Raw genomic sequence first — 25566 nt, forward strand, 5'->3', positions numbered from 1 at the left:
GCATTTTACTGAGCTTGTCAATTTAACACTTTCTTGCCTCTCAGAGAACAGACGTGAGTGTCTTGGGGGCCCTGAGACGTATGGGTAGACTCTCAGCCCCTGACAGAACAGATCTGGGGACTCCTAGCACGAGTCCTCTTTCTCCAATGGAAGGTCACTGTCAGGGTATGTCCCCCCGCTGCCCACCCACACCAACACACACACATCCTGGGTCTAGTCTCCACTGCCCTTGGGAAGCCCCACCCTCCTAAGACACCAGAACATTTGCTTCTCCCCATTCCTCCTCCTCTCAGGAAGGAGCAGGACTCGGTGGAACAGGAATGCGTTCTGGCCAGCCTGAGAGTGGCTGGAGTGTGCCAAGCTCAGATCAGATGCCAGGGACAAGTCACTGTGGCTGGGAGCGTTTGGATGCCTCACTCGGGGAAAAGCATCTCTCTCTGTGGGAACTCTCCCCCAAGCAGGCAGGGCAGCCCCTCCCACAATGCCAGACCCGGATGGCTACAAATAGTGGCGATGCTCCCCTGGAGAACCAGACCCCAGCACCACTACAGTGTGGGAGAGTCCCACCCCAGCCTGGAATTTCACCGTGGCAGGAAAAGAGAGATTACACAGAGCTTGCCGAGCTTTGTCTGCCAGGCATTCTCACAGAGAGAGTTACCAAGGCTTGGCAGGACACGTTAATTAGCTTCTCCAGGCATCATTTTCCTCATCAGCAAGAGGCAAGTGCAGGACTGAAGGAGCTGCAGCAGCTGTCCCTGCTGGTCTTCGTGTCAGAGGGGGACAGGGGCAACTGCCTTGTCCTCCCTTATAAGGTGTGCAAACGTAGAACACGGGCAGCATTTGTCCACAGGGACGCACCTCACAGACCAGGCAGGGAGTAGGATTGGTCCAGGTGACCGTAGGACAAGGATTAGGCAAATCCTGTGATCCCAGCTTAGAGCTCCCTCCACGGATCCCCCAGCGCTATATGTGTGCCTTTCATAAAAGACGATGGAATGGACATACTTAACGGGAGATGGTTTGGCACATGCCCTCTAGGTTTCCCCAGACAGTCGACTCCCCCAGGTTAGGGAGTACACCTGGCTCGCCTTGCCGCACCCTCAGCCCAGCCGCGCACACTGATGGCGCTCAGCAAACAGTTTCGACTTGAACTGACAGAATAAGGTCATCTCCCTTCCCTAGGTCTTTGTGGGAGGCCCTCCCCAGCCCCATGCCAAGTCCCAGGGTCCTGTCCACCTGCTGCTGTCCCTGGCTTCCCATCCAGAGAGCAGATCTCTTGTCCCCTTTAGCCTGGGCACCCTCTGAGGACAGAGTTCATGACTCTTCATCCCTTGGACTTCCCTTCATTCCTCTCCCCCAGCCCTCAGCCCCAGCAGCCACGTCCCCCTCCAGGAGAGAAAGAAAGCTGCACTGTCCCTGTCTTTGCGGACCTTCTACCCCACGCTTGTTCAGCACAGACAGTGGGGAGCAATAGTTGGGCATGAGTCACCTGTTCATTGGGTGGTGGTTAGCTACGGAGCCCGATCCAGCAGAAGGGGGGCGGAGCCCAGAGCCAGCCCTCGCAGCTCCTCACAAAGCCCTAGCCTCAGGGAGGAACTGAGGGAAGAATTCTCCTACCTCCACCCAAAGCCAGAGGGAACTCTGTGTCCCAGCTTTGATCTCAGATGCTGGATTCTCAGAACTGCAGGGGCAGAGAGGAGTCGGGCCCCTTTGCGGATGGGAGAGCAGGATCCACCTCCCTTCCTTCATGTAGCCACATCTGGCAGAGGCTGCCTTGTCGATGCAAGTACCACCCTGCCTCTCTAGGACTCTCACATCTGAGAAGAGACCTGGGTAGAAATGCACATGTCCACAAGTAAAGGAACCACTATGTCTTGGCTTTGGAGGGGTCCCCTGCTGCCATTGTCTGGGTCATGGTGACAAGGGGGCCTTTGGAGTTGACTTCTCTTGTGCAAGGGCTTCACACAAATCGTGGGTCCCAGCAGAGGTACAAAAGCCCGTGCCCACCCCCCATCCCAGGCCATGTCTTGGTCCTAATCTAGCCCTTGAATTACTGGGATCCCAGACACAAAGCCCAGCTTTCAACACAGCTTCCCCCACTGGGGCTGGGAGACGCAGCAGGAAAGGGGTCTGGGCTCATTGGAGGAGGCCGTGGGGGCTGGAATGGTAATTTCAAGGTGGCTGGGGTTGACTGGAAGGGTGAGGCCAACATGTAGGGGGCTGTGGGGAGCAGCCTTGGCCCCCACCCCTCAGACTGAGCTGGAGATTGGCACTGGTGGTGCGAGAACCACAGAGCAGAGCTCTCAGCCTCCCTCCAACAGGTCCCTGCAAGTCTGGGGAATGTTCTTTCCTCAGCGGAAGGGTATTTTGCCAAAGGCATAGCAAAGTCTTTGAAAGTCTCCCTCAGTTGATTGAAACTATGGACTGGATATCAACAAATACTTTAGTTAGTCAGAGGGACTAAAAAAAGGGACATACAGCAAAAACCTCTGTGCTTTGTTTTCTCATGGAGGGTGGTTTTATTTTTCTTTTAATAAACACTCATATAGGACTTACCATATACCAGGCCCTGTCCTACAAACTCCGCATCTGTGAATCTAAAATTGCAAAGAAGGGCTTTTACCATTTTCTTGGCCTTTTCTTTTTTCCTTACACGTGGATGTGGGCATGCCTCGTACTCCAGGAATTCGCAGACTTTCTCTACAATGAAGAGGCAGGGACATGATTCATTTATACCAGGCTTCTATCCTTATAGGGTCAGAGGTATGCCGGGAAACTTTTTTACATCCCTAACCTCCCCCATGTTTTTTTTTTTTTCTTTCCTTCCTGTACTTTCTCTATCCCCAGCATACTAGTGACTTCTCATCCAGGGATGAGGAGATGAAGGTAGAGACGGGAGCTGCCCTCCTGGAGTATGTGTCTGGTGTACCACTTCCTCATCCTGAGGAGGTAGGGCAAGGTGCGGGGACTGAGGCTTGTTTCCATCTCCCAGGTGGTGAGGTCCAATCACTGGGACATGATTCAGTGTAGACAATGATGATACGATAGGGAAGAAAAGAAAGAGACGACAGTGCAGAGGCTGGAGATGTTATCCCTCCCAGGGCTGGTTTCTGAAACACACCTGGAGTTTGGACAGTCCCAGAGGCAAATGGTCGCCTTCCCAGCCTAGCTGCACCCTCTGCACGTGCTCTCAGCTCCTGCACATCCCCCAGGTACACAGACCGCTGGCTTCATCCCTCATCCACTGGGGACCACCAGGCACTGTCCAGGGCTCATGGAACCAGGTTAGTTTTTCCAAGAGAGACACAGCATCAAAGGCACCTGAGAAAAGAAAGAGCACGGGAACACGTGTACCAATCATCTGGTCACTTCTTCTTCCAGCACGTGTGTTTTGAGCAGTTGTGGGGTGCCACGCACTGGGCCACAGTCGGGGTACAGCCATGAACAAGACAGGCCCGGGGGGAGATGCAGGGTCTGAGGACAGGCCTGGGTCCTGCCAGGAGCAGGATGATTTACCCACACCACTCTCCTGGTGACAGGGGGTGGTCATGCCAAGGCGGGCTTAGGGAATCCTGCCTGACTTGGTTTCAGGAAAACTCAGCTCCCACAAGCCATTCCAGGCAAGCCTTGGCCATACTTGCTTATGTGAATCTTCTGACTCTGATTCCTACCTTCACTCTCCCCCTGCCCATCCATGCCCAGGTGTCCACCAGGAACCCATTCCCAGAGGAGGAAGCTGAGTTCAGAGAGAGAAGACCTAACCCCAAATCCCCCAGCAAGCTGCTGTCAGAGCCAGGACAAAGCCAGGGCCCGTCCCACGTGCTGCCATTGCCCTGCGCTGCCTTGCCTGCACCCTAGCAAGAGCCCACACATGTCTCACTCGAGGATGCGTGTCTCGGCCCCCTTCAGAGAACCACTTCCCCAGGCCAGTGAGGAAGGAGCCCTGTGTGTATGAGGCCACTTATGGGTGATGCAAATTTACTGCTTCCCACCTCACCTCCATCCAGAGCCCTGACAGCTTCTGACGCTGTCTTTCCTGGGCAAGACCAGACTCAGGGCGAGACCAGCCTCAGCCAAAGTCAGCACCAGGGCCCTTCCCCAGGGCCCTCGCCTGTGCCAGGCCTCTAGGTCCCGGAGGCTGTGACGCTGACCAAAGATGGGAAGAGGAGTTGTTGATGGAAACCACTTTCTGCCCTGCTCCTCTCCCTACCTCCTACTCCCACTGAGTGAGAATTCACACCTCACTCCGTTTGCCAGGGTTCAGAGCCCCGCAGTGCTCTCTGCTGGCTCTAGTCAAATCGTATCCTCTGAAACAGTTCCAAGGGGTCCCCATTCCACTCACCCATCCTTGGGTTCCCATGGCTGTTCAGCTCGCCAGCCAGAGGGACCCATCCATACCCACACCCCAGGGCCTACCTGCTCCCCTGCTTTCATGCTAAGAGGAACAGCCAGCTGAGTGCTGGCTCCGTCTCTGTCTCTCTGTCTCTGTGTTTCTCTATCTCTCTCTCTGTCCTGACGTCCCACAGACATGAAGCAAAGACCCAGATGTTTTCTCAGACAGTCTCTTCCAAATGGGGGAGACATGTCTGATGATTGCTAGATGGGGTGCCTCTCTGAAACTCTGAACTTTCCATGATCCCCAAACAGCTCAACGTATGGGTTGGGTCAGTGCCCAGGTTGTGTTCTGTGTTTGATAAAAGGCAATAACAACAGCCACACTTATAGAGCACTGACTGTCTGCCAGGCATGGCTCTGGATGTATCAATTCATTTAATCCTTACAAGCCCAGGAGATGGGCCTATTATTCATTATCCCTATTTTACAGATGAGAAAACTGAGGCTCAGAGAGGTTAAGTAGATGGCCAGTGACAGAGCCTAGATAGGAATCCAGGTAAGTGTGGCTCCAAGAGCGCTTGTCTTCACCATTGTGGATACTCAAGTTGTTGGCCCGTGACCCTGACTTGACCCTGAAGAGGAGGCCTTTAGCTGCAGCTCTGGTCTCCAGCCAACCTGTGAGGGCAGCAAACACAGAGGGCCTTAGATGCCACCCGGCAGTCAGTGTTCTTGGCGTCTTCCAGCAACCCTTAGGGAGAAGAAGCTCTAGCCTTGAGTGGAGATAGGGGAATGGATCCCTGGGGAGACCCTTCCCCTCTCTGAACTGTCAGAACCTGTGGTGAAGCAGCTGGGACCCTGGGGCAAGGTTCCAGTGAATTGGGGTCACTCTATACAATGTTCCTGGGAGTGAAGCTTGGCCTACTGCTGCTCCTCTGCCCACTCCCCTAGCACCAGACACAAAGCAAAGGTTCAGGTGCCTTTGGGGTAGTCTCTTCCAAAGGTCCAGACATGTCTAACAACCTCATGTGTGGACTGGTGCCCTAGTTCAACCTTCAGTTTTTCTTCTATGTCTTGTCTCTCCCATCCTCCAAGGTCCCTGTGGCCAAGACTCCCAGACTGGGCCCCACAGAACTTTGCTCTGAATGAGCAGAGGCCATGAACAGGAAAGGATGAAATGGGGTGACCCAGCCTGATGTTCATTTGTAATCCTTTGGGATGGGCCGAGCTAGCCAGTGGCCTCTCAGGTATTACACCAACTCCTTGCGTGAGGCTGCCCCACTCAGAAAAGAAATGAACCCCATTTCATTCAGACAAGTGGCCTTATTTCTTTGGGTGACACTAGGCCTGATTTCTTCCAGCCTCTCTTTGAAATGAATGACCATTGGAGGTTTGCTCTGTGCCTGACATTGAGCTAAGACTTAACATACATTGTCATATTTGCTACTCATGTTACCGTTAGACAGTCAAGCATCATTATCCCCATTTTCTGAACCTCAGAAAGGAAATGTGTCTTATCTAAGGTCACACAGCTAATAAGTGTCACACCTGAGAGTTGAGCCCAGGTCTGGCTGGTCCTAGAGCCCGTGTTCTTAACCAGCACACGAGTGGTGGTGTCCAGGGGACCTTGAGGAGCCCAGAACACTCCTGATCTCCATCAGCAGCCCATACACCAAAGCCTCTTTAAAAAAACATACCACCTAAATGAAAACAGTGTGCTCCCGGGCAAACTAGCTCTGAGACCAAGGTTGCCATACAATTGCCTCTCTCTAACTAGACCACAGCTCCTAAACTCTAAGCCCAACCCGTAAGAAAATTCTGGAGACACCGTTAGAGCCATCAACACCACGATGCCCCAGCAAGATGGAACTTCCCAACTCTCTGGATCTACAGGCCTGAGTGTTCTCCACTGATCCATCACTTCCCAGGCAGTGTATGAGCCAAGGAGTGAACAAAAGCTCCTTTCACGTTGACCCTCCCCCTGCCCCCACATGCCCCGCTTCCCTCCTCAGCATCCCAGGAGTCCCAACCGGTTCCAGAGTTTACCCGAATGACTTGTCCCACCCATTGGTCTCCTCACCCTCCAGGCCTCCCAGGAAGGGGCAGTCTCACCATTCAGAGCTGGAGAGACACTCAGCAGCTCTCCATGTCTCACAGCCAGAATGTCATGACCTATCCAGCCTCTTGGACAGCCTCCAGCTGACCTGGGCATCCCCGAGGGCTGGGGCCCCTCACTCTGGCGCCAGCCAAGGCCCCCTGCAGGTTGGCACACTGCCCTCAGCAGAGAACAGTAACACGTTATGGTCTGCAAGCCCTCAGACAGAACGTGGCTCCATTGTTCTGAGACTGGAAAATGATCTCATGATAACCCCGTGAATGTAGGTTAGCCCCAGTCTCTGAGAAACGGGTCCTCTTTTTCTCAAGAACATAAAATAGCTTCTTACTGGCCTTAAACTCACCTCCACATTCCTCTGGGTCCCCCTACTCACCATCCCTCCTACCATCTATGGTAGGCAGAACCATGGCACCCAAAGATGTCCACGCCCTAATCCCCAGAACCTGTGAGTATGGTATTTTACATGGAAAAGGGAAATTAAGGTGCAGAAGGAATTAAGGCTGTTAGTCAGCTGACCTAAAAATTTGGGACACTATCCTAGATTATCTAGGTGGGTCCAATGTAAGCCCAAAGGCCCTTAAATGTGGAGGAAGGAGGCAGGAGGGGGAGGAGGTCAGAGTGATGTCAAGTGAGAACTTGACTACCATTGCCAACTCTGAAGAAGGGAGGAGAGGGGCTGTGAACCAAGGAATGTGGGTGGCCTCTGGAAGGTGGAAAAGGCAAGCAAACAGATTCTCCTCTAGAACCTCCAGAAAACATGTAGCCCTGCCGGCACCCTGATTTTAGCCCAGCGACACTCATTTCAGACTCTGATCTCTAGAACTATGAGATAATAAATTTGTGGTTTTGGTAATTTGTTACAGTAGCAACAGAAAATAAATACACCATGCTATCCAGATTCTGCTTTGACCAAGGAAATCCACCCTGCATCCTCCACATGCAGGTTACCCTCCGCCCACTTCAAGATGTCTTCCTTGCCTTCTCCACCCAGCCCTGCCTGCCCCTCCTTCTCCCTGAATTCTGTTCCTCACAGCTCCCCTCCAAAATCTGCCCACTGCCCAGGCTCACCTGTCACCTCATTTACTCATCCATCCCACAACTTGTACCACCGGGATCTGGACTAGGTCTATGGGACAACAGCGAATAGGCTACACTCACCATCTGCTGGGGGTCCTCTGCTTGGATGTTTGTTTTTCTGCCCCAGGATCTGTATGCATTTCATCCACTGCTCTCAGCTTGGAGTTCAGTATGGATTGGGTCCCTAAGCCCACCTTCCTCAGTACTGACCTTCCCTCCAACCTGTCCACATCCCCTTGCCCAGGACTCAGCAGGGCCAGTGCCCGGTGCGGACTGACTGGCACAGGAGCTCACCCGCTGGCTGAGGGCAGGGAGAACTCGGGCTGGAACAGGCCCAGTCTTTGCTTCCTATTTGATGAGAGCGAGCCACCCTGGGACCTGGCCTCTTGGAGTAAGCACAGGCTGCTTGGTGAAGATCACCCCACCTTGCCAGGGTCTGTCCTGTCTTTTTAAGAGGATTGGTCTCTCAGCAGCTCAGTGGCTCCCTTCCTGGCCAGTTAACTTTGCCCGTTGCTGCCTTTGTCCACCTTGGGTTCTCCCCCCATCACCTGCCAGCTCCTGGTCTTCATGCTGGTGAGGCCAAGAAATGGAAGACGGCAGTTCGTAGGGAAAGAGTCTCTGCCAGCTGGTAAAAAATGTGTCTGCCCTAGAAGGTGACACCATGATCACCGTCTTCCTGAGGACGTTGGCCTGATGGACAGACGCTGACATTTCCCAGTGTTCCAGCTCCTTGAGTGGGAGGCTGTGGACACTAGCCCCACCCTTTCCCCAGACAGTCCCCAGAGGGATTTCTTCAAATGGCATGGACTCTGCCCATCTGCCCAAAGCCTCACAGCCCTCCTGGTTGGCGAGGACAGAGAGCACCTTTGTGATAGAATTAGGACAGAGGTCTAGTCCTGGAGGAGAACCAGGGTGTGCCCGATAGGTCTATCTCATAACGACCTCAGCTGGGAGCACAAGCTAAAGTAGCTCTGGCTACTCGGGAATTGTGCCCTCCCCTTGACCTACACCCTCGTGAGGATACCCACGGCCTGTGTCCCCCACCGTGTCCCTGCAGATAACTGAGCAGCTGGGCTACGGCTCCTCCATGGCTGGGGGCAGCCCCAATGGCAGTGGAAGGAGGAAAGTAGGTGTTGTCTTGGCTTTGCTCCCTGAAGAAAGTGATGCAGCATGTATATCCCAACACCCAAACGTTGGGTCCATGGTACCAAATTGGGCCCCATCTGCTGAGTCAGCTGGGCAGGCACCTTCAAAGGCCTCCAGCACCATCAGTTACCTGCCTTGCTCTGGTACCCAATTCCAGCTGGGCCTCAGGCTGGGTGGCACGTTGGCCACATTCTTCAAGCGGACGCTCTCAGATCCTGGCTGTGGTTGTTTTCCATGGACAGGAATCCTGATGTGTCTGATGCAGGGTCTGCATCCAAAAATCTCCTGAGGGCTGAGGGAGGGAGCCCATTCTATCAGGTTTCAGAGTGTCTCTCTCCCTGTTCTCCTTCATCTGCTCCCAGCAATCAGAACTGGCCTTTAACTGGCCTATTAAGCATCTCCCCTCAGGCACCAGGGAACATGGCCAAGGAGCCACCCGGCCCACCCTGTCCTCAGCCTGCCTCTGAGAACCTTAGTTATGTCCCTCCCGCCTTCCCTCGTTGGAGGGTCACACTGAACTTGCCGGGAGGGACCAGAGAGGGCGCCCTTTCCCAGCTGCACTGGAGGTCGGTGAGGGGGCTGTCTTCTCCGCCGATCCACCAGCCCATTTCAGACCTGTCTCATTAGAAGAGAGTTCTTCCTCACTGTGAGCTGAGATCAGCCTCCTTCCAGCATCCTGTTCTGCACTATGAACTACACAAGAGATCAATTCCTCTTTCCCTTTGGTGAAATTTTTTTGTACTGGGGGACATTTCGCAGTCACCCTCTTTCTCTGACTTGGAGGACACTGACTCCCAGGGAGAATAATCCGGTTATCTCCCAAGCTGTCTACACTGCGGCAGCCTGCCTGACCCTCCTCTTCTTACCGCCTCAGGATCTGGCTACAGCCCCCTTAGCCAACCCAGCCCCGGGCTGGGATTTCTGGCCTCTCCAGCCTGTGCCTGTCTGCTCCTCTCTAATATGGATACTACTCCTTAAGTGTTTCCCAAACTATAGTCGTTCAAGTGCCGCCGTCAGGATTTTGCCCACGTCTCCAAACTGGTTATACTGGTTATACTGTTATTTTCTTTAATATTTTTTCTTTAAACTGGATTGCCTAATATATTTATTTTATAAGGCAACTTTGTTAACTACTGAGTGACATCTCTTCTAATACACATCAAAATAAGGCCAGAACTACAAAACGGCCAGAATTGATTTTGTGTGCCAGCAGTGCTAGCTGCTAACCGTCTCTTCTTTGGAACAGAAATAGACCCTCCCCTCCGTTTCCTGGCTACCTTTGTCCATTCTCCAGCCATATAGCCAGGTCTTGCTCTCTGCTCCTGGGCCTCAACTCTCGCCAAGCAAGGAGCCCCCTCGGGGGCACTTAGGAGAGATGGGGGCCGGGGCGATAACCTGGGCTGCTTTATATTCTCAGAACATCCAGCTGTGAACCTGGGCCAACAGGTACACCTGAGCCAGAGTCAGGGAGGTAGAGAGTCCATTTCTGTAATGATACCACTGAGTGTCTGGAAACCACAAATGAGCACTTAGAAAGGCAAATTGCAGTCCTTGGAGGGCAAGAGGGTGAGTGTAGCAAGCAGCAGATTCCGACCAGGCAGTGAAAACAACCGGAGCTGTGGGCAGTTTGGCCCAGGTGTGTTTCAGGGAAGAGGGAGGTGGCGGAGGCTCCTGAGTCCATCCCCACCTGAGACAGGTAGAGAGATGCTGAGAAGCACTCCCTCTGGCCTCAGGGAGAAATTCCTAAAAAGCTGCTCACCTCGAGGCATCTGCCACCTCCCCAGGGCACTAGGTTCACAACCATGACCACACTGGCCACCCCCTAAATGTGGCCTCATCACGTGGGCATTAGGAGCCTTGCATGGACTTGACCATGTCTGGCGGTCCTGCCCAGTCCACAGTGTTTGCTGCAGCCTTACCCTTTACCCTCCCAGACCCATATCATTGGTCCCACACAGAGTCCCCTACTGCTCTGGAACACCTCTCCCAATACTCCGTCCTGGAGATGGAGCCAGGCCCTGGAGCAGACACAAGATGAGGACAGTGAATTTCCTGTCAGCCCTCTCCAGCGCACTGTACCCCATCAGGGTAGGAGAGAGTGCAGGGGCCACTTCTGGCTGGTGACCCTTCTAACCACAATTCATAGTCTCTCCAGCCCTAAGTTTCTTTATTTATATAAAATAGGGATGCTAATGGAGTTGTTGATGAGGATTGAATAAGGAAATATCCTTAAAGAACCTAGCTCATCATCTGGCACACGGGAAACCCTCAAGAGACAATAGCTATTATCATTATTCTTACCTTCTGATGTTCTCTCTGTACTTATTTCTCATCTCCTTGATGGGCTCAGCACCCCTACTTCATCCTCTTGGCCTTCGACACCCAGAGCTTGACCTTGGTGCTTAGTTCTGCTCCAGTCAGTGTCCCAAATGTAAGTCCTACGTCCAGGAGCACCTTATACTCGGGCACAAAGGGCTCCTGCCCTGGACCCCACTTGAGCGGGCCCTGCTGTGGCCCCTCCCAGCGACCCTCTCCCCACAAAGCAAGGAGTGTGCAGGGCCACAGGGACAAGTTCATCTGAAGCCACGCTCCCCTTCTAGACCAGCTTAAGTAACTAAGACCTCAGAATTCCCTGTCCCATACCCCCAGCCCACATCCAGGCCTGTGCAGGCCTCCTCCCAGGGCATTCCTCAGTGCACAGACTGCCTTGCTGGTGGGCACTCCTCCAGGCTGCTTGTGGGTTGTATCTGGAGTTTGGAGATGTAGGCTGGGGTTTACATGGGGTCCTTGCAGTGAGGACAGAGCCAGGGCTAGGAAGGGAAAGGGGCAGGCTGCAGTCAGGAGCTGGGAGTGCTCTCTGCTGCCACAATTCTGACCTGGAACTTTGAGCAGTCCAAGAATACTCCATTTGAGGCTGGCCGGCCAGCCTGTTGGGGACCCAAAGCCTGGACATCTCAGTAGGGTTGAGATCATTTCTGCCAGGTCCTGGGCCACCATGCTGGAGACATTTTGGAAATCAAGTCTTTGACTCAGTGTGTGGAGGGGATGGGGGTTACCTGGGTGCCTGGGGGGTGCCTGGGGGTGCCTGGGGGGTGCCTGGGGGGGTGCCTGGGGCTCTCAAGAGATCTCCAGATGGCAGATGTTGCTGACTGTATTCAGCTTGATCCTTCAAGGTCCCTGGGCTAAGGATTGGGACACAGAGGGAAGCTGCTGGGGTCTCCCCCAACAACAGCAGATGCAAAGCTGGGGTGTCCAAATGCCTGGGCCGTCTCTCAGAGGCTAATATAAGCTAATTATTTTATCAGATGTTTTCACTGTTTTTGCTTAGGCATTTTATAGTATTCTCCCCATTTTCCATGCCCTTTTCTGAAGATGCCTTTTTGAGAATCCTGGACCCAAGCATCTTTATACAGAGGGAAAGAATTTAGGTTTGTTTTCATCAATGATTATCCTACACTCAAACATGTGGAAATAAGTAGCTAAGCGGGATAATTACATAAATATGTGAGTTTGGACATGCATGTGTTAATTATGTATATCCTTATGTATATCGAGTCACTTGGATCTGATTTTCCCACCTGATAGTTGTGTGACCTTGAGCAAGTTAGCTAACCTCTCTAAGCCTCGGTTTCCTCATCTAGTAGCTCTCTGGATAAACTCTAAGAACGCTTCCACCCCTAAAACTCTGGTACTTACCCTCTTTGCTCTTCCATCCTTATTCTGCGTTCACACGGGGGCACTCATCTCCTTCCCAAAATGTCCTTTCTGTTCCTGCCCCTCTACTTTTGCCTTCACTGTTTCTGACGCCTAGGATTCCCATATTCTACATCTCTATGCATTGAGAACAGCATTTGCCAAGGCTAGCTCAAGTGCCACTTCATCCAGGGGGCCACCGCCCCCAACTCATCCTGCGAGAAGACCCACCTTGAAAGCTGGAAGGGAAACTGGCCATTCACTCAGCCCAACCCTCTGATTTAACAGACAAGGAAACAGAGCAAAATGAGGCAGTGACCTAGAGACAGAGTCAAATGTCTTTTTACCTCTTCACTTCTGGGTCCACAACCCTCAGGGCCACCCTTATAACTTGCACTTATTATTGCTTCTATAGGTCTCTGTGCCTCCCTTAGATCACAAGACCTCTGAGGGCCAGAATCATATTGTATTCATTCTATTCCCTACCTCCACTCCTGCCCTGCACCAGCTCTCTCTCTCTCTCTCTCTCTCTATATATATATATATATATATATATAAAATATATATCTATATTTATATCTATATATATATATGGCATTACCTCACATGAATAGGGAGGCTGAGAAGTCCCAAGACCTACAGTGGCCAAGCTGGAGACCCAGGTGAGCCAGTGGTGTAGTTCCAGTCTGTGTTTGAAGGTCTAAGAACCAGGAAAACTAACAATGTAAATTCCAGTCCTAAGGAGAAGACCAATGTCCCAGCTCACATATTCAAGTTGGCAAATTTACTTCTTACTCAGCACTTTGCTTCTGTTTTGGTCTTCAGCTGATTGAATGAGGCCCACCTACAGTGGGAAGAGCAAACTGCTTCACTCAACCTACAAAAAGGTTCAAATGTAAATCTCATCTAGAAGCATCCCCACAGAAACACCTGGAATAATGTTTGACCAAATGTATGGGCACTTTATGGCCCAGACAAACTGACACATAAAAATAACCAATAAATGTCTATTTAGTTTAACAGAGAAAAGTCCCATTTTGATCCCTGCCCCAAACCCATATGTCTCATTTGAAAGCTCCTTTTGTTCTGATCTCTGACTAGTGTTGTGCTGGACCCAGTTCTGCTGGCTTACAATAGCCAATTGATAAATTTTCAAGAATTTTGTGAGCTGGTTTTTAAACATAGCCATAATTCAAATTAAATTATATCAACTTACAATTAATTAAATCAAAAGCAAAGGTAAGAAATGTTTAAAACTGATAACTTCCTATTTTACCGTTCTCTAAGCTCTTGAGGTTATTTACATCTATGGAATCTGTAGGGTGGAAATACCACACAATGATGGGCCCTTGCACATTTCTGCAACTCTGAGATCAGTGACATCGTGTTGGTAGCTTGAAACCATCACTATGGGAGCATCTATACCAAAGGAATCACCAAACACTGCAAATCAGAGCTTAATTTACTGTTTTTCTTTTTTTTCTTTTTGTATTTTTAAAATTGAGATATAAGTGACATATAACATTATATTAGTTTTAGGTGTACAATAAAATGATTCTATATACACATACATATATGTGTATACATGTGTGCACATACATGTGTATACACATACATGTATATATGTATATATTTTACTGTTTTGTTGGTTGTCTAGAGCTACACTATCTATCATGGTTGCCATTAGCCCCATGTGGCTATTAAGCGCTTGAAATGTGGGAGGTCCAAAGTTAGACATGCTGTAAATGTAAAATACACATTGGAATTTGAAGACTTAGTATGAAAAAAGCATGTAAAATATATCATTAATCATTCTTATATTGGTTACACGTTGAAATGATAATATTTTGTATATATTGGGTTAAGTATAGTACATTATTAGAATGAATTTCAGTTGTTTTTTTCTTTTTTAGTGTGGCTACTAGAAAATTTTAAATTGTATGTCCGGCTTACATTACACTTCTGTTGGACAGCTCTGGCCTAGATTTAATGAAGTGATGGTGAAAATGTTATGCAGATTAAACTTAAAAGTGTGTCCTGTCTGTAGCCATTACATTGTGGACAGCAAAAAAAAAAAATAAGTGACCAAATAATCTTCCAGGATTCATAAGCTGTTACCTGATTCAGCCATGAAGTCACTCACATCACTGAGGAAAAAGGGAAGCTCTAACAACCATCTTCATTGTTTCACTTTCGTCTTAATCATTAGCATGAAAATATGAACTAACGTTCCTGTCAGAGTTATACTTGTTTGTCAGTTGTAACCACAGGCTGGTGATAGATGTAAGAACTTAACAAAAATCAATAGAAAGCATTTCGTGAGAATCAGTAAGCTATTACAAAGTTTATAATAAAGAGTATTGAATATTTTATTATTATTTATAACTTCTGTGTTACACACCTTATATATCAGTAAAATGTAAAATTATGTATGTACGTATATGCGTGTGTGTATGTGTATTTACATATACATACATTTTTCAAAGAGCTGATTAAGCTTTAACCAGCACACTACTGTCTCTGACCCTCTTGCACCCAGGCCCTGCTCTCTGTGGTACTGACTGTCCCTCCCGAACCTTCACTTTCCAAATCTGCAGGCTTCAGCGATGTGACTGGCAGCCCCTCCTCCCCCTTCCCCACCCAGCTTTGTTCTACTCAGGACGTCTTTTTTTCAGCCTATTCTCCTCTTACCCATCCTGGCTCACACCCCAGTTTCCAGACACCAGCCCTGAATAGTCAATCACGGTGCCATGGAGATTCTGTTCCCAGGCTTGGTGCTTAACCCGAGCCCTGCCTGCCCACTCTTGCCCTGAGACTCTGTCAGCTGGAAGTCAGCTTTGACAGTGACTCCTGGCACACCTGGCCCTCGGGGATGAAAGGTGGCCATTCCCAGCCCCGTTAGACAGGTAGGTCCGCAGCGAGGCAGAGGGGTGAAGGAGCGGCAGAGAAGGGAGACTGAGCGGCAGAGAGTGGCATGGTGCAGGGGCGTGGTGTTCAGAGCTCTTGAGACACGACTCTGCAGGTGTCTTCTTCCCACCATCATCAAAAACAGCGAGTTCAGTCCTGAACACCATACAAGAAGACATTGCACCTCCCAGGCTCTGCCCACCGAGGACCCTGGAGGAGAAGACAGCTCCACCACCGAGACTACTAAGAAATAGGCAGGGGGTCCATGGGGGCAAAGTAGCAATCCTGGTTAAAGTGAACGACAAGCTGAGCAACACATACGCGTCAGGAGCCAGGCAGAGCTTTAGGAGGAGATTCCAGGGGTTTGGTTTCGGGAAAAGTCCAGGGGCAAAAGCTCCATTCTGGTAGGGAGAGACTGAGAAGGAAGCCGTGGGCTCTGAAGAACCGGGCTGGTTCCCTGGCAGAGGCAGTTTCAGAAACATGGGCTCAAATACATCAGTCTGGGGGACAAGCCAAAGATGAAGGAGATAAGCACTCTTGCTGCTGGGAAATCAAATCAGGACCGGAGTCCCAGTTAAACTCTAATTACCTGTGTTTCCTAGCTATCATTATCCCTAATAATAATAATAACAACAATAATAATAAAACTAACGTTTATTGTGGGCCTGGTATTTTATGTCTTAACTACAACAATGCCAGGAGGTGGTTATTATTATTCCCATTTTTGCAGAAGAGAAGCAGACACAGGGTATAAGGCACTTGCTGTGAGGTGCAGCCCTGCAGGGTGGAGTCTGGGACCAGTGCCCGTGCCCCTCCCTGCCCAAAGACATCCCTCTGCAGGATCATCACTGTTAACGCTCCTTTCATTCCGTAGCTCATTTTTCTACAGGCTTCCCCTTTATTGTTCCTTTTGATGATTTTCTCAATGGCGTGTAGTTGACAGAGCACTTTTATTCTCATTGTTTGGATGAGGGCCTAAGATAGGAAAAGGTCGCACAATAAATGCTGAGACAGGGCCCACACTAGAAGCAGTTTTTACTGGTCTGGAGCTAAGGGAGTGCCAGGCAGTAAGTTTCTCAGGTGGCTAGCAATTTAAGCCTTGAGGATTGAACTTATTCTGAGAGCACGTCCTTCCTACTGTTAAATGGTCCTTTTCTTTTATGAAAGGATAAAGGCAGTGGATGGTACAATCTGATTTGAAATCCAGCTGGATCGTGGACTCTGAGCATGGCGCTCTCTCACCACACACCTCTTCCGGGCAGGGGAAATTAATCCAGTGCACTTAGGCTGCTTAGAAAATACGAAGGATCCCCGACCTCCATCATCCCTGACTGTGGAGGAAAGGGTGTCAGAGGAAACGCTGGGCCTAGGCTGCCCTGCCAGCTGAGGACGTGCAGAGGGAATACCCCGGTCTTTCTGGCTTCAGAGGGTGCGGTGTCCCCACCAACCCTTCTTTTCAAACCTGCCTTATCCTGCATGGGGCCCCTTGCCCTGACGCTCCATTTGCTGACTTGAGGTTGGCGATGGGGGTTGGACAGGGGAAGTCAAACAGGAATCTTCCCACCATGCATCCATCCCTCAGGCAGTCAAAGCCATGATTCATCCACCTTTTATTTGCTTCGAGGATTTTCTATGGCAACCTAGAAGTCCCTCTTTCCTGATTTGGCTGGATGCCAGGACTATCTATGAGCTGTTCAAACAAAGAAAAAAATCAGGACCAAGTGAGAGGAGCTAGTTCCTAGAGGATAAATATATTTTCTATATCTTGTAATGGAAATAATCCTTGGATCATCTATGCTTCTGAATTATCTGTTCTGTGGCCTAGTCTTCATTTTTGGATGGCTTTTCCTCCCTCTTCCACCAGCACTGGCAGCGGCCAGTGACTGTATTCAGTCTAGAATGGGGGAGCAGAAAGAGCTAAGGCAGAGAAAGGGTTGACACCTAGACTTGAAAATATCTTGTCTCCTCGAGCTGGTGTTGATAAGCCCACAGTTGATGAGATTTGGGCCAGTGGGGTTAGGGTACAGGACCCGAGAATCTCCAGCCCTGAGAGGCAGCAGGTGAGTGATCCAGACAAGAAACAGTCTTCATTGCCGGGCAAGGTAATGCACGCAGGGTAGGGAACCAGGTCCTGTGTGGCAGGAGGGGTGGCGGTCAGACAGGAAGCAGAACTTTTCTAAGGTCAGGTTTTGAGACATGAAGACTCCAGAGTCTCCTCAGAAGGCGCTCAAGAAACATGGGGATGCCTCTGTCGGGGGTGGTGACAGAGGTGATGGCCGTCTCCAGCTGACTGCGCTGGCTACCACACTGATGCCTAGACAAAGGACAGTGCCCTGAAGAGCTGACTTGCTTGGCCAGGGCTGTCTCCTTCATGTATCTCCAGATTCTTCTTGCTGATCTAGGGTTTCATTTTGATGCTTCTGCTCCCAGAGCCCAGCCAGCCTCTCGGGATAAACGGCCCGCCCCCATCTGCTTCAGCCCCATTCCCTCCAAAAGCTCCCTCCACACCCCTCTCCTGGGCCCACTCCACCACCTGCTCACAGCCTCCCTCCTCATCCACTCCTGCTCCAGGGGCAACACCACCCCACTGCCCTGGCCGCCTCTGTCATGGGAGATTAGGCCTTCAGGAGGAACTTGATCAAGGTGCTGCCTTGACGATGCCCACTATTGAGGGGATGAGCTTCTGTGACTGACCAGTGACAGTGTGGCCACAGTCTCTGCAGGAAGCTTGCAGTATGTAAAACTGAGATGGCTTACACAGCAGTCAGGAGGTGGAAAGGGAACCCAGCCCAGTGCCTAGGACTCAGAGACGTCAGGCTTCGAATGACGGAATATGATGAAAGTTCCAACAAAGAGCAGGCAGGGAGCCCGTGGGATGTCAGTGTAGGGCGGGAACAAACACACAGCAGCTGAGTGGGCAGAGCCAGACAGTTTCCACACCAGGAGGCATGGTGGCGATGTGCAAAGAGAGTGGGCTTTGGAGAGACAGAGCTCATGGAATCCTGGCTCCAGGTACTGGTTCTGTGGCCCTGGATTTAGCATGTCTGTCTTAGGAACAACACCTGCCTCAGAGAGGTGTCCAGCCAGAGGAGATTCTGATCCAGTAGTAGGGGCTCTGTAAACATTAGTTTCCAATCCCTCCCCTCAGACTTCCACCTGGTACTCCGGGCCTAAATTATAGGAGAGGGTCTAAGGGATGAGGCTTCACAGATGGAGAAAAGAAGCTGGGCAGGGGTCAGTGTAGGGAGGATTCAGCCCCTCGGCAGGATCCCTGGGTGCAGCGTGGAACCCCTTTTCCTCTCCTTGCCTTCCAGAGTTGTCCAGAGGGTACCAACATCCACATCTACAGCCTGACTCCGAGCGGCCCCTGATAGTCCCCCAGCTGGGCCACTGCTATTCCTGGCCTTCCTGCTGCAGGGGCCTCCAGTGGGGTGTCCAAAAGGCTGGCTTCCGTCAGGAACCATGATGGCAGCCCGGAGTCAGGGCCTGCGGAGAGGTGGGGGGTACGTATTCCACCAGCTTGTGCTGAGTGCAAATGGTGTGCCAGGCACAGGAGTTCAAAAGAGTACGATTCCGTCCCTGTCACTGGTTTTGGGGGAGGTGATGAGTAAGGTGGGTAGGGGAGCAGAGACGATGTTTCAGAAAGCAAGGGACACTCGCCAAGTATCAAAGGCCTTCACTATTAGCATTTGAGGAAACGAACACATGATGACTCCTCTCTTTCCTCTTCTCCCATAGTCACGGACAACCACAACCTCTATACCCCTAGGCTGCCATCCTAGCCCTGCCCTTGCCCCTCAGACCCACTCCAGGCTCCCTCTTGCACAAACTGTCCTGTCCAGTGGAGCTTTCCAGCTGTTTCTAGGGCTGTCTTAGACCAGTCTCCAGCCTAAGAGCTGCCCTAGCAACTCTGTCACACCTGGTGATTGACCTTCTGACATTCCAGTTCCTCTCTGCAGGCTGAGGTATTGTGGGAGAGGTGTCAGGTGGGCCCTGTCACCCCCTTCCCACTGTGGGAGCCCACTGAAAGTGTCCTGAGCCCTGGACCTGGCCCTTTAGTCAGGGAGGGACACAGCTCTGTGCCTCATAGTGTTCTGTGTCTCCCACTCTCGAGTCAGTCTCTACAACCGCATCTCATACTTTAGTCATTTGCACCAGTTTTTCCTCCACCTGCGTTCTCCCTGAGTGGTTCTTCCTGCCTGTAGGACGAGAAGCTTCCTGGTGCAGGGACTATAAGTTTGCTTTCTCTTTCTCCTGCATCCATTGCACAGAGCATCCCTTCAATGTGAGGAAGACAGCAAAGTGGGACAGATCTAGGGGCAGGACTTGAGGCCCATCACAATGCTCTTACAGCCCTGGGATCAGCTCCCTTCCTGCCCCTCACCCTCTGCTTGTGCCCACACCCTGCAACACACCGTCACTCGGCACAGGGCCATGCCTTTTACTTGACCCAAAAGGCTAGGCTATTAGATATGAGCTTTTTCAGCTTCCCAACCCCATGTCCCCTTCAGAGCTCATCCTTCCATCTCTAGTACCTTGATACCATCTCTACTCCCTTATTCCAAGACCTTGCTACATTGGCTGGAATTTGTTTTTGTTTTGTTGGTTTGTTTGTCAACATCTCAAAATCTACTTTATTTTTCTTGTTGATTTACTACGTTGTGTTAATTTCTGCTGTACAAAATCAGCTGGAATTTGAACCACTCTCTCCACTGAACACATTCCCAGAGACTATAAATACGCACCATGTGCTCCTTACCCTGTACCTCATACTTCCCCATCTGTCTCTCTCCCTTCATGGTCAAGTTGACTCCAACCCACCCCACTCCCACTTCAATAGGCCTTCTGCCCAACTCTTGCCTGAGCCCACTTAAGCCAGGTCTCCTCCCATCCCCATCACTAGACCCAAAGCTGTCTTTTGGTTCTTTCCCTTTCCTGGCCTTTCTGCAATATTTGCCCCTCTTGATCCTTTTCTTCTTCAAGAATTTTTCCTTTCTTGACTCCTGAATGCCTTCTGCTGTTCTCCGCCTATCTCTCCAATCACTCCTCCTCAGACTCCTTTGCTGGGTCTTCCCCCTTTGCCCCAGGGCTCTGTTATAGACCCCCTAATTATCTCTCTGGGTGTCCTCTCTGTCCCCAAATTCTGATGCTTCCAAATCTGAATCCCAGGCCTGACCCTTTTTAATTCAGTCACTTACTGGACATCTCCATTTGACTGTACTACAGGTACAACTCAGCTTCTCCAAGCCTGAACTCCACGTCTTCCTTTCAGAACCTAATCTTCTTCCTATATTCCCTTTCCCTGTAAATGGTGTTACTGCCCAGTCACCTAAGCTAGAAACCTCAGTGTCTCCCTAGACTCTTATCCATCCCCTACCCACAGTCACTATGGTGGGCAGATTCCAACGTGGTCCCTGTTGATTCTTCCCCTCCTTCCTCTCCCTGAGAAGAGTCCCAGCACCTCGGGAAAATACCCAACTGCCCAGATGGGCTTGTCCCACCATACAGAAACTTAACAAAGTTCCAATGATGAAACCAAAAGGAAAAGAAAGCCCAAATCAGAAAACACTACTCTAGATACAAATGCCCTTCATCCCTTTACTCTGGGCTTGGCTCTCTCCATGAAATCTCCTTCTGGGACTTAGTAGCCAAATTCAGGCAGAAACAGTTCAGTTATTAGGGAATTTAAAGCTCTCAGGTTGGAAGAGATGTCCAAGGATCAGTAGCATGAGCTACACCTGCAAGCTCTGTAGAAATGCAGACTCTTAGGCCCCAGCTGGGCCTACTGAAGCATAAGGTGCATTTCAGCAAGATCCCCAGAAGATTGATATGCAAAAGAAAGTCTGACAAGCATTGGTCTAGTCAAACTGTCCATCCAATTCTTAAGTCCCCTATAAAACCGATCAAGAGTTGTTGAGTCTGTTCTTGAACATCTCTAATAATGGTGAACACCCTATGTCTTAAAGCAGCCCATTCCATCTTGAGTATGGTTCATAACAGTCCTCACGGCATGATTCCCCCACTTCGTTCTTGTCCTTGGCTTCCTCACTTCCCATCCCTTAGTGTCACTTTATCGTGGCTCCAGGGACTCAATACCTATAGCAAACACCCCAGGAATTCACCCCAAGCCCAAATTATAGGAACCCAGTCTGAAGGTCAAAGGAGATCCTATTTCTGTGAATCTCCCTGCCCAATTTTTATTAACCCTCCTGCCTGATGTCATTTAAACCTGGATTTCAGCACTACAGACCTTTGACCTGGAGCTCTCAGAAGACAGAGGGAGCCCAGCTACAGAGCACTGCAGGGCCCCCTGGTCTTCCAGGGCCCGGGCCTCCCTCCTGCACCCCCCCACCCCAACCATATTCTCCTACTGGGATGATGCAGCCCGGTCCAAGAGCCGCTTGATGCCCGTGGACAGGAACATGGATGTGTCTGAGGCCCAGGCCTGTTGGTCCCCTCCTGCAAGGCGGTGGGAAGCTCAGCTCCAGGCCAGCAGGCCAGCTCTCATGACACAGTAGCATGAGGGACTCCCTGACTTAGGGCACACTTCATACTCAGAATGCACATAACCAAGTCTTTACCCTGTTGGTCCCCACACCAGATGGATTTGGGGATCCAGCAGGAATTGTTATGACAGGTAGGAACCCTTCAGGAGCAATGAATTTGGAGTCAGTGGCCTGGGCCAGGCTCCATCACTTACCCCTTCTGAGGTTCAGTTTTGGGGTGTGTAAGTGGGAAACGGACATGAAATGTGGTCCTGGGGGTGGGGGAAATGGAAACAGCTCAGTAGCTGAGGAAAACCAGGCCATGTTAACTCCAAGGGCACCTTTAGCCCCATGTCAACTGACTCAGTTACAACTCTGACCCGCAGGGCCAGCCCCGATGGGACCCCCTGGGAAGCAGCTCTCCTCACAGCCCTTCCGTCTGAGCCTCCAGCTCCCTGAAGGCCCCTCCACATGGGCCTCATCTCTATTACAGTGAGCCCACACCTCTTTTCCTTGCCTTGAATGTCTCCAGAAACCCTGTTCCTTCCCTCTGCTCCTCCTGGGCTTCAGGGAGCAGAGGCTTGAGTGGGGAAGAGCCGACTTGCTACACGTGATGTACTTCCTGCTTCCCCAGACAGCCTCTGCCCTGCCTCTCCCTTAGCTGCCCACTCCCGAGCCTCCCTGAGTTGCCGCAGACCCACCTGCACTCCTCCACCCACGGACGCCACTGAAGGCTGTAAAGTGCTCACCTCTCTATGACTGTCCAGCATCCCCTCTGCTCCCGAGGCTACCCAGGTCCCTAACCCGCCAACCTGAAGGGAACACCCCCCTCACCCATGTTGGAGATCAATGCCATCCTGCCATGGATGTGATGGAAAGAGCACCGGGCTTTGGGGTCTGAGCCTGGCTCTGCCCCTGACAACCTAGTTCACCTTAGACGAGGCCCCTGCCGCTCCCTGTGTCTCAGTTCACTGGTGAAATAGAGAGGTTCCTGCTATGTAGCACAGAAGGGCCACCACATTAGGACCATGGGAGGAGTCAGGGCAGCACTGTGCCCTCTTCCACATTGACCCTGAGGTTGATCTCCTCCTGGAACCTGCCAGGAGGGAGGAGCAGGCACGTGGCAGCACTGCCAAGGACAAAGTATCCAGATTCATGCACTGGAGCCAAAGCCCTGACCCCACTCTCCCCTCAGCCCTCTAAAATTAGGCAGGCAAGGGACAGGGTACCTTCAGGGTCTTCTCCAGCCCAGGGTGGTTGTTGATAGACAGGGGATCTGAGCCTCAATTTTATTTTTTGTAAAATGACAACAGAAGCATTCCCTCACACTCAGTGCTGTTCAGACAGTGGGTGTGAAAGTATTTGGTAAACTGTGAAGTGACAGGTGGGCACCAATGAGAGAGGGCATCGTGTGCTGTGACTCACTCCACCTGCAGCCATGGCAGGCATTACTAATCAATCACACCCTTCTTCCCTTCTGGATGGTTAAAGCCACACCCTAGGCCTATAGTTCTTAGCTATGGCCACTCCCTTGAACCACAACACTAACTTTCAAAAGATAACAGTGAAACTTTGGCCTCATCCCAGTAGCCTGACTTAATAGGTTTAGAATAGCGGCTCAGACATCAGCATTTTAAAACGGTTTAGGGTGAGCGCACGTGTGAGGGCACGGGTTAGTGTTAGCGTACGGGTTAGGATTAGGGGATGGGTTAGGGTAAGGCTTCGAGTAAGGGTTAGGGTTAGGGTTAGGGTTAGGGTGAGGGGACGGGGATGGTTTAGGGTACATGTTAGGGTATGACAACGGTTTAGGGTGAGTGTACGTGTGAGGGCAAGGGTTAGTGTTAGCATACGGGTTAGGATTAGGGGACGGGTTAGGGTAAGGCCTCGGGTAAGGGTTAGGGTTAGGGTTAGGGTTAGGGTTAGGGGACGGGGACGGTTTAGGGTACATGTTAGTGTACGACAACGGTTTAGGGTGAGCGTACGTGTGAGGGCATGGGTTACTGTTAGCGTACGGGTTAGGATTAGGGGAAGGGTTAGGGTAAGGCTTCGGGTAAGGGTTAGGGTTAGGGTTAGGGTTATGGGACGGGGACGGGGACGGTTTAGGGTACAGATTAGGGTACGACAACTGTTTAGGTTGGGCGTACGTGTGAGGGCACGGGTTAGTGTTAGCGTACGGGTTAGGATTAGGGGACGGGTTAGCGTAAGGCTTCAGGTAATGGTTAAGGATAGGGTTAGGGGACGGGGACAGTTTAGGGTACAGGTTAGGGTACGACAATGGTTTAGGGAATGCGTACGTGTGTGGGCATGGGTTAGTCTTAGCGTACGGGTTAGGATTAGGGGACGGGTTAGGGTAAGGCTTCGGGTAAGGGTTAGGGTTAGGGTTAGGGTTACGGTTGGCGGACTTGGACGGTTTAGGGTACAGGTTACGGTACGACAACGGTTTAGGGTGAGCGTACGTGTGAGAGCACGGTTTAGTGTTAGCGTACAGGTTAGGATTAGGGAACGGGTTAAGGTAAGGCTTCGGGTAAGTGTTAGGGTTAGGGTAAAGGTTAGCTTTAGGGTTCGTGGACGGGGACGGTTTAGGGTAAAGGTTAGGGTACGACAACGGTTTAGGGTGAGCGTACGTGTGAGGGCATGAGTTAGTGTTAGCGTACGGGTTAGGATTAGGGGACTGGTTAGGGTAAGGCTTCGCGTAAGGGTTAGGGTTAGGGTTAGGGTTAGGGTTAGGGATAGGGTTTGGGGATGGGGAAGGTTTAGGGTACAGGTTAGGGTACGACAATGGTTTAGGGTGAGCGTATGTGTGAGGGCACGGGTTAGTGTTAGACTACGGGTTAGGATTATGGGACCAGTTAGGGTAAGGCTTCGGGTAAGGGTTAGGGTTAGGGTTAGGGTTACGATTAGGGGATGGGGACGGTGTAGGGCACAGGTTAGGGTACGACTACGGTTTAGGGTGAGCGTACATTTGAGGCACGGGTTAGTGTTAGCGCACGGGTTAGGATTAGGGGACGGGTTAGGGTAAGGCTTCTGGTCAGTGTTAGGGTTAGGGTTAGGGTTAGGGTTAGGGTTAGGGTTAGGAGACAGGGACGGTTTAGGGTACAGGTTTGGGTGCGAAAACGGTTTAGGCTGAGTGTACATGTGAGGATACGGGTTAGTCTAAGCACACGGGTTAGGACTAGGGGACGGGTTAGGGTAAGGCTTCGGGTAAGGGTTAGGGTTAGGGTTAGGGTTAGGGTTAGGGGATGGGGATGGTTAAGGGTACAGGTTAGAGTACGACAACGGTTTAGGGTGAGCGTACGTGTGAGGGCATGGGTTAGTGTTAGCGTACGTGTTAGGATTAGGGGACGGGTTAGGGTAAGGCTTCAGGTAAGGGTTAGAGTTAGGGTTAGGGTTACGTTTAGGGTTAGGGGACGGAGATGGTTTAGGGTACAGGTTAGGGTACGAAAACGGTTTAGGGTGAGCGTACGTGTGAGGGCATGGGTTAGTGTTAGCGTACGGGTTAGGATTAGGGGACGGGTTAGGGTAAGGCTTCAGGTAAGTGTTAGGGTTAGGGTTAGGGTTAGGGATTGGGTTAGGGGACTTAGACGGTTTAGGGTACAGGTTAGGGTACGACAATGGTTTAGGATGAGCGTATGTGTGAGGGCATGGTTTAGTGTTAGCGTACGGGTTAGGATTAGGGAACGGGTTAACGTGAGGCTTCGGGTAAGTGTTAGGGTTAGGGTAAAGGTTAGGTATAGTGTTCGGGGACGGGGACGGTTTAGGGTACAGGTTAGGGTACGACAATGGTTTAGGGTGAGCGTACGTGTGAAGGCA

Source organism: Leucopleurus acutus (genome assembly GCF_964270905.1).
Source record: "Leucopleurus acutus genome assembly, chromosome: 11".
Taxonomy (NCBI): Eukaryota; Metazoa; Chordata; class Mammalia; order Artiodactyla; family Delphinidae; genus Leucopleurus; species Leucopleurus acutus.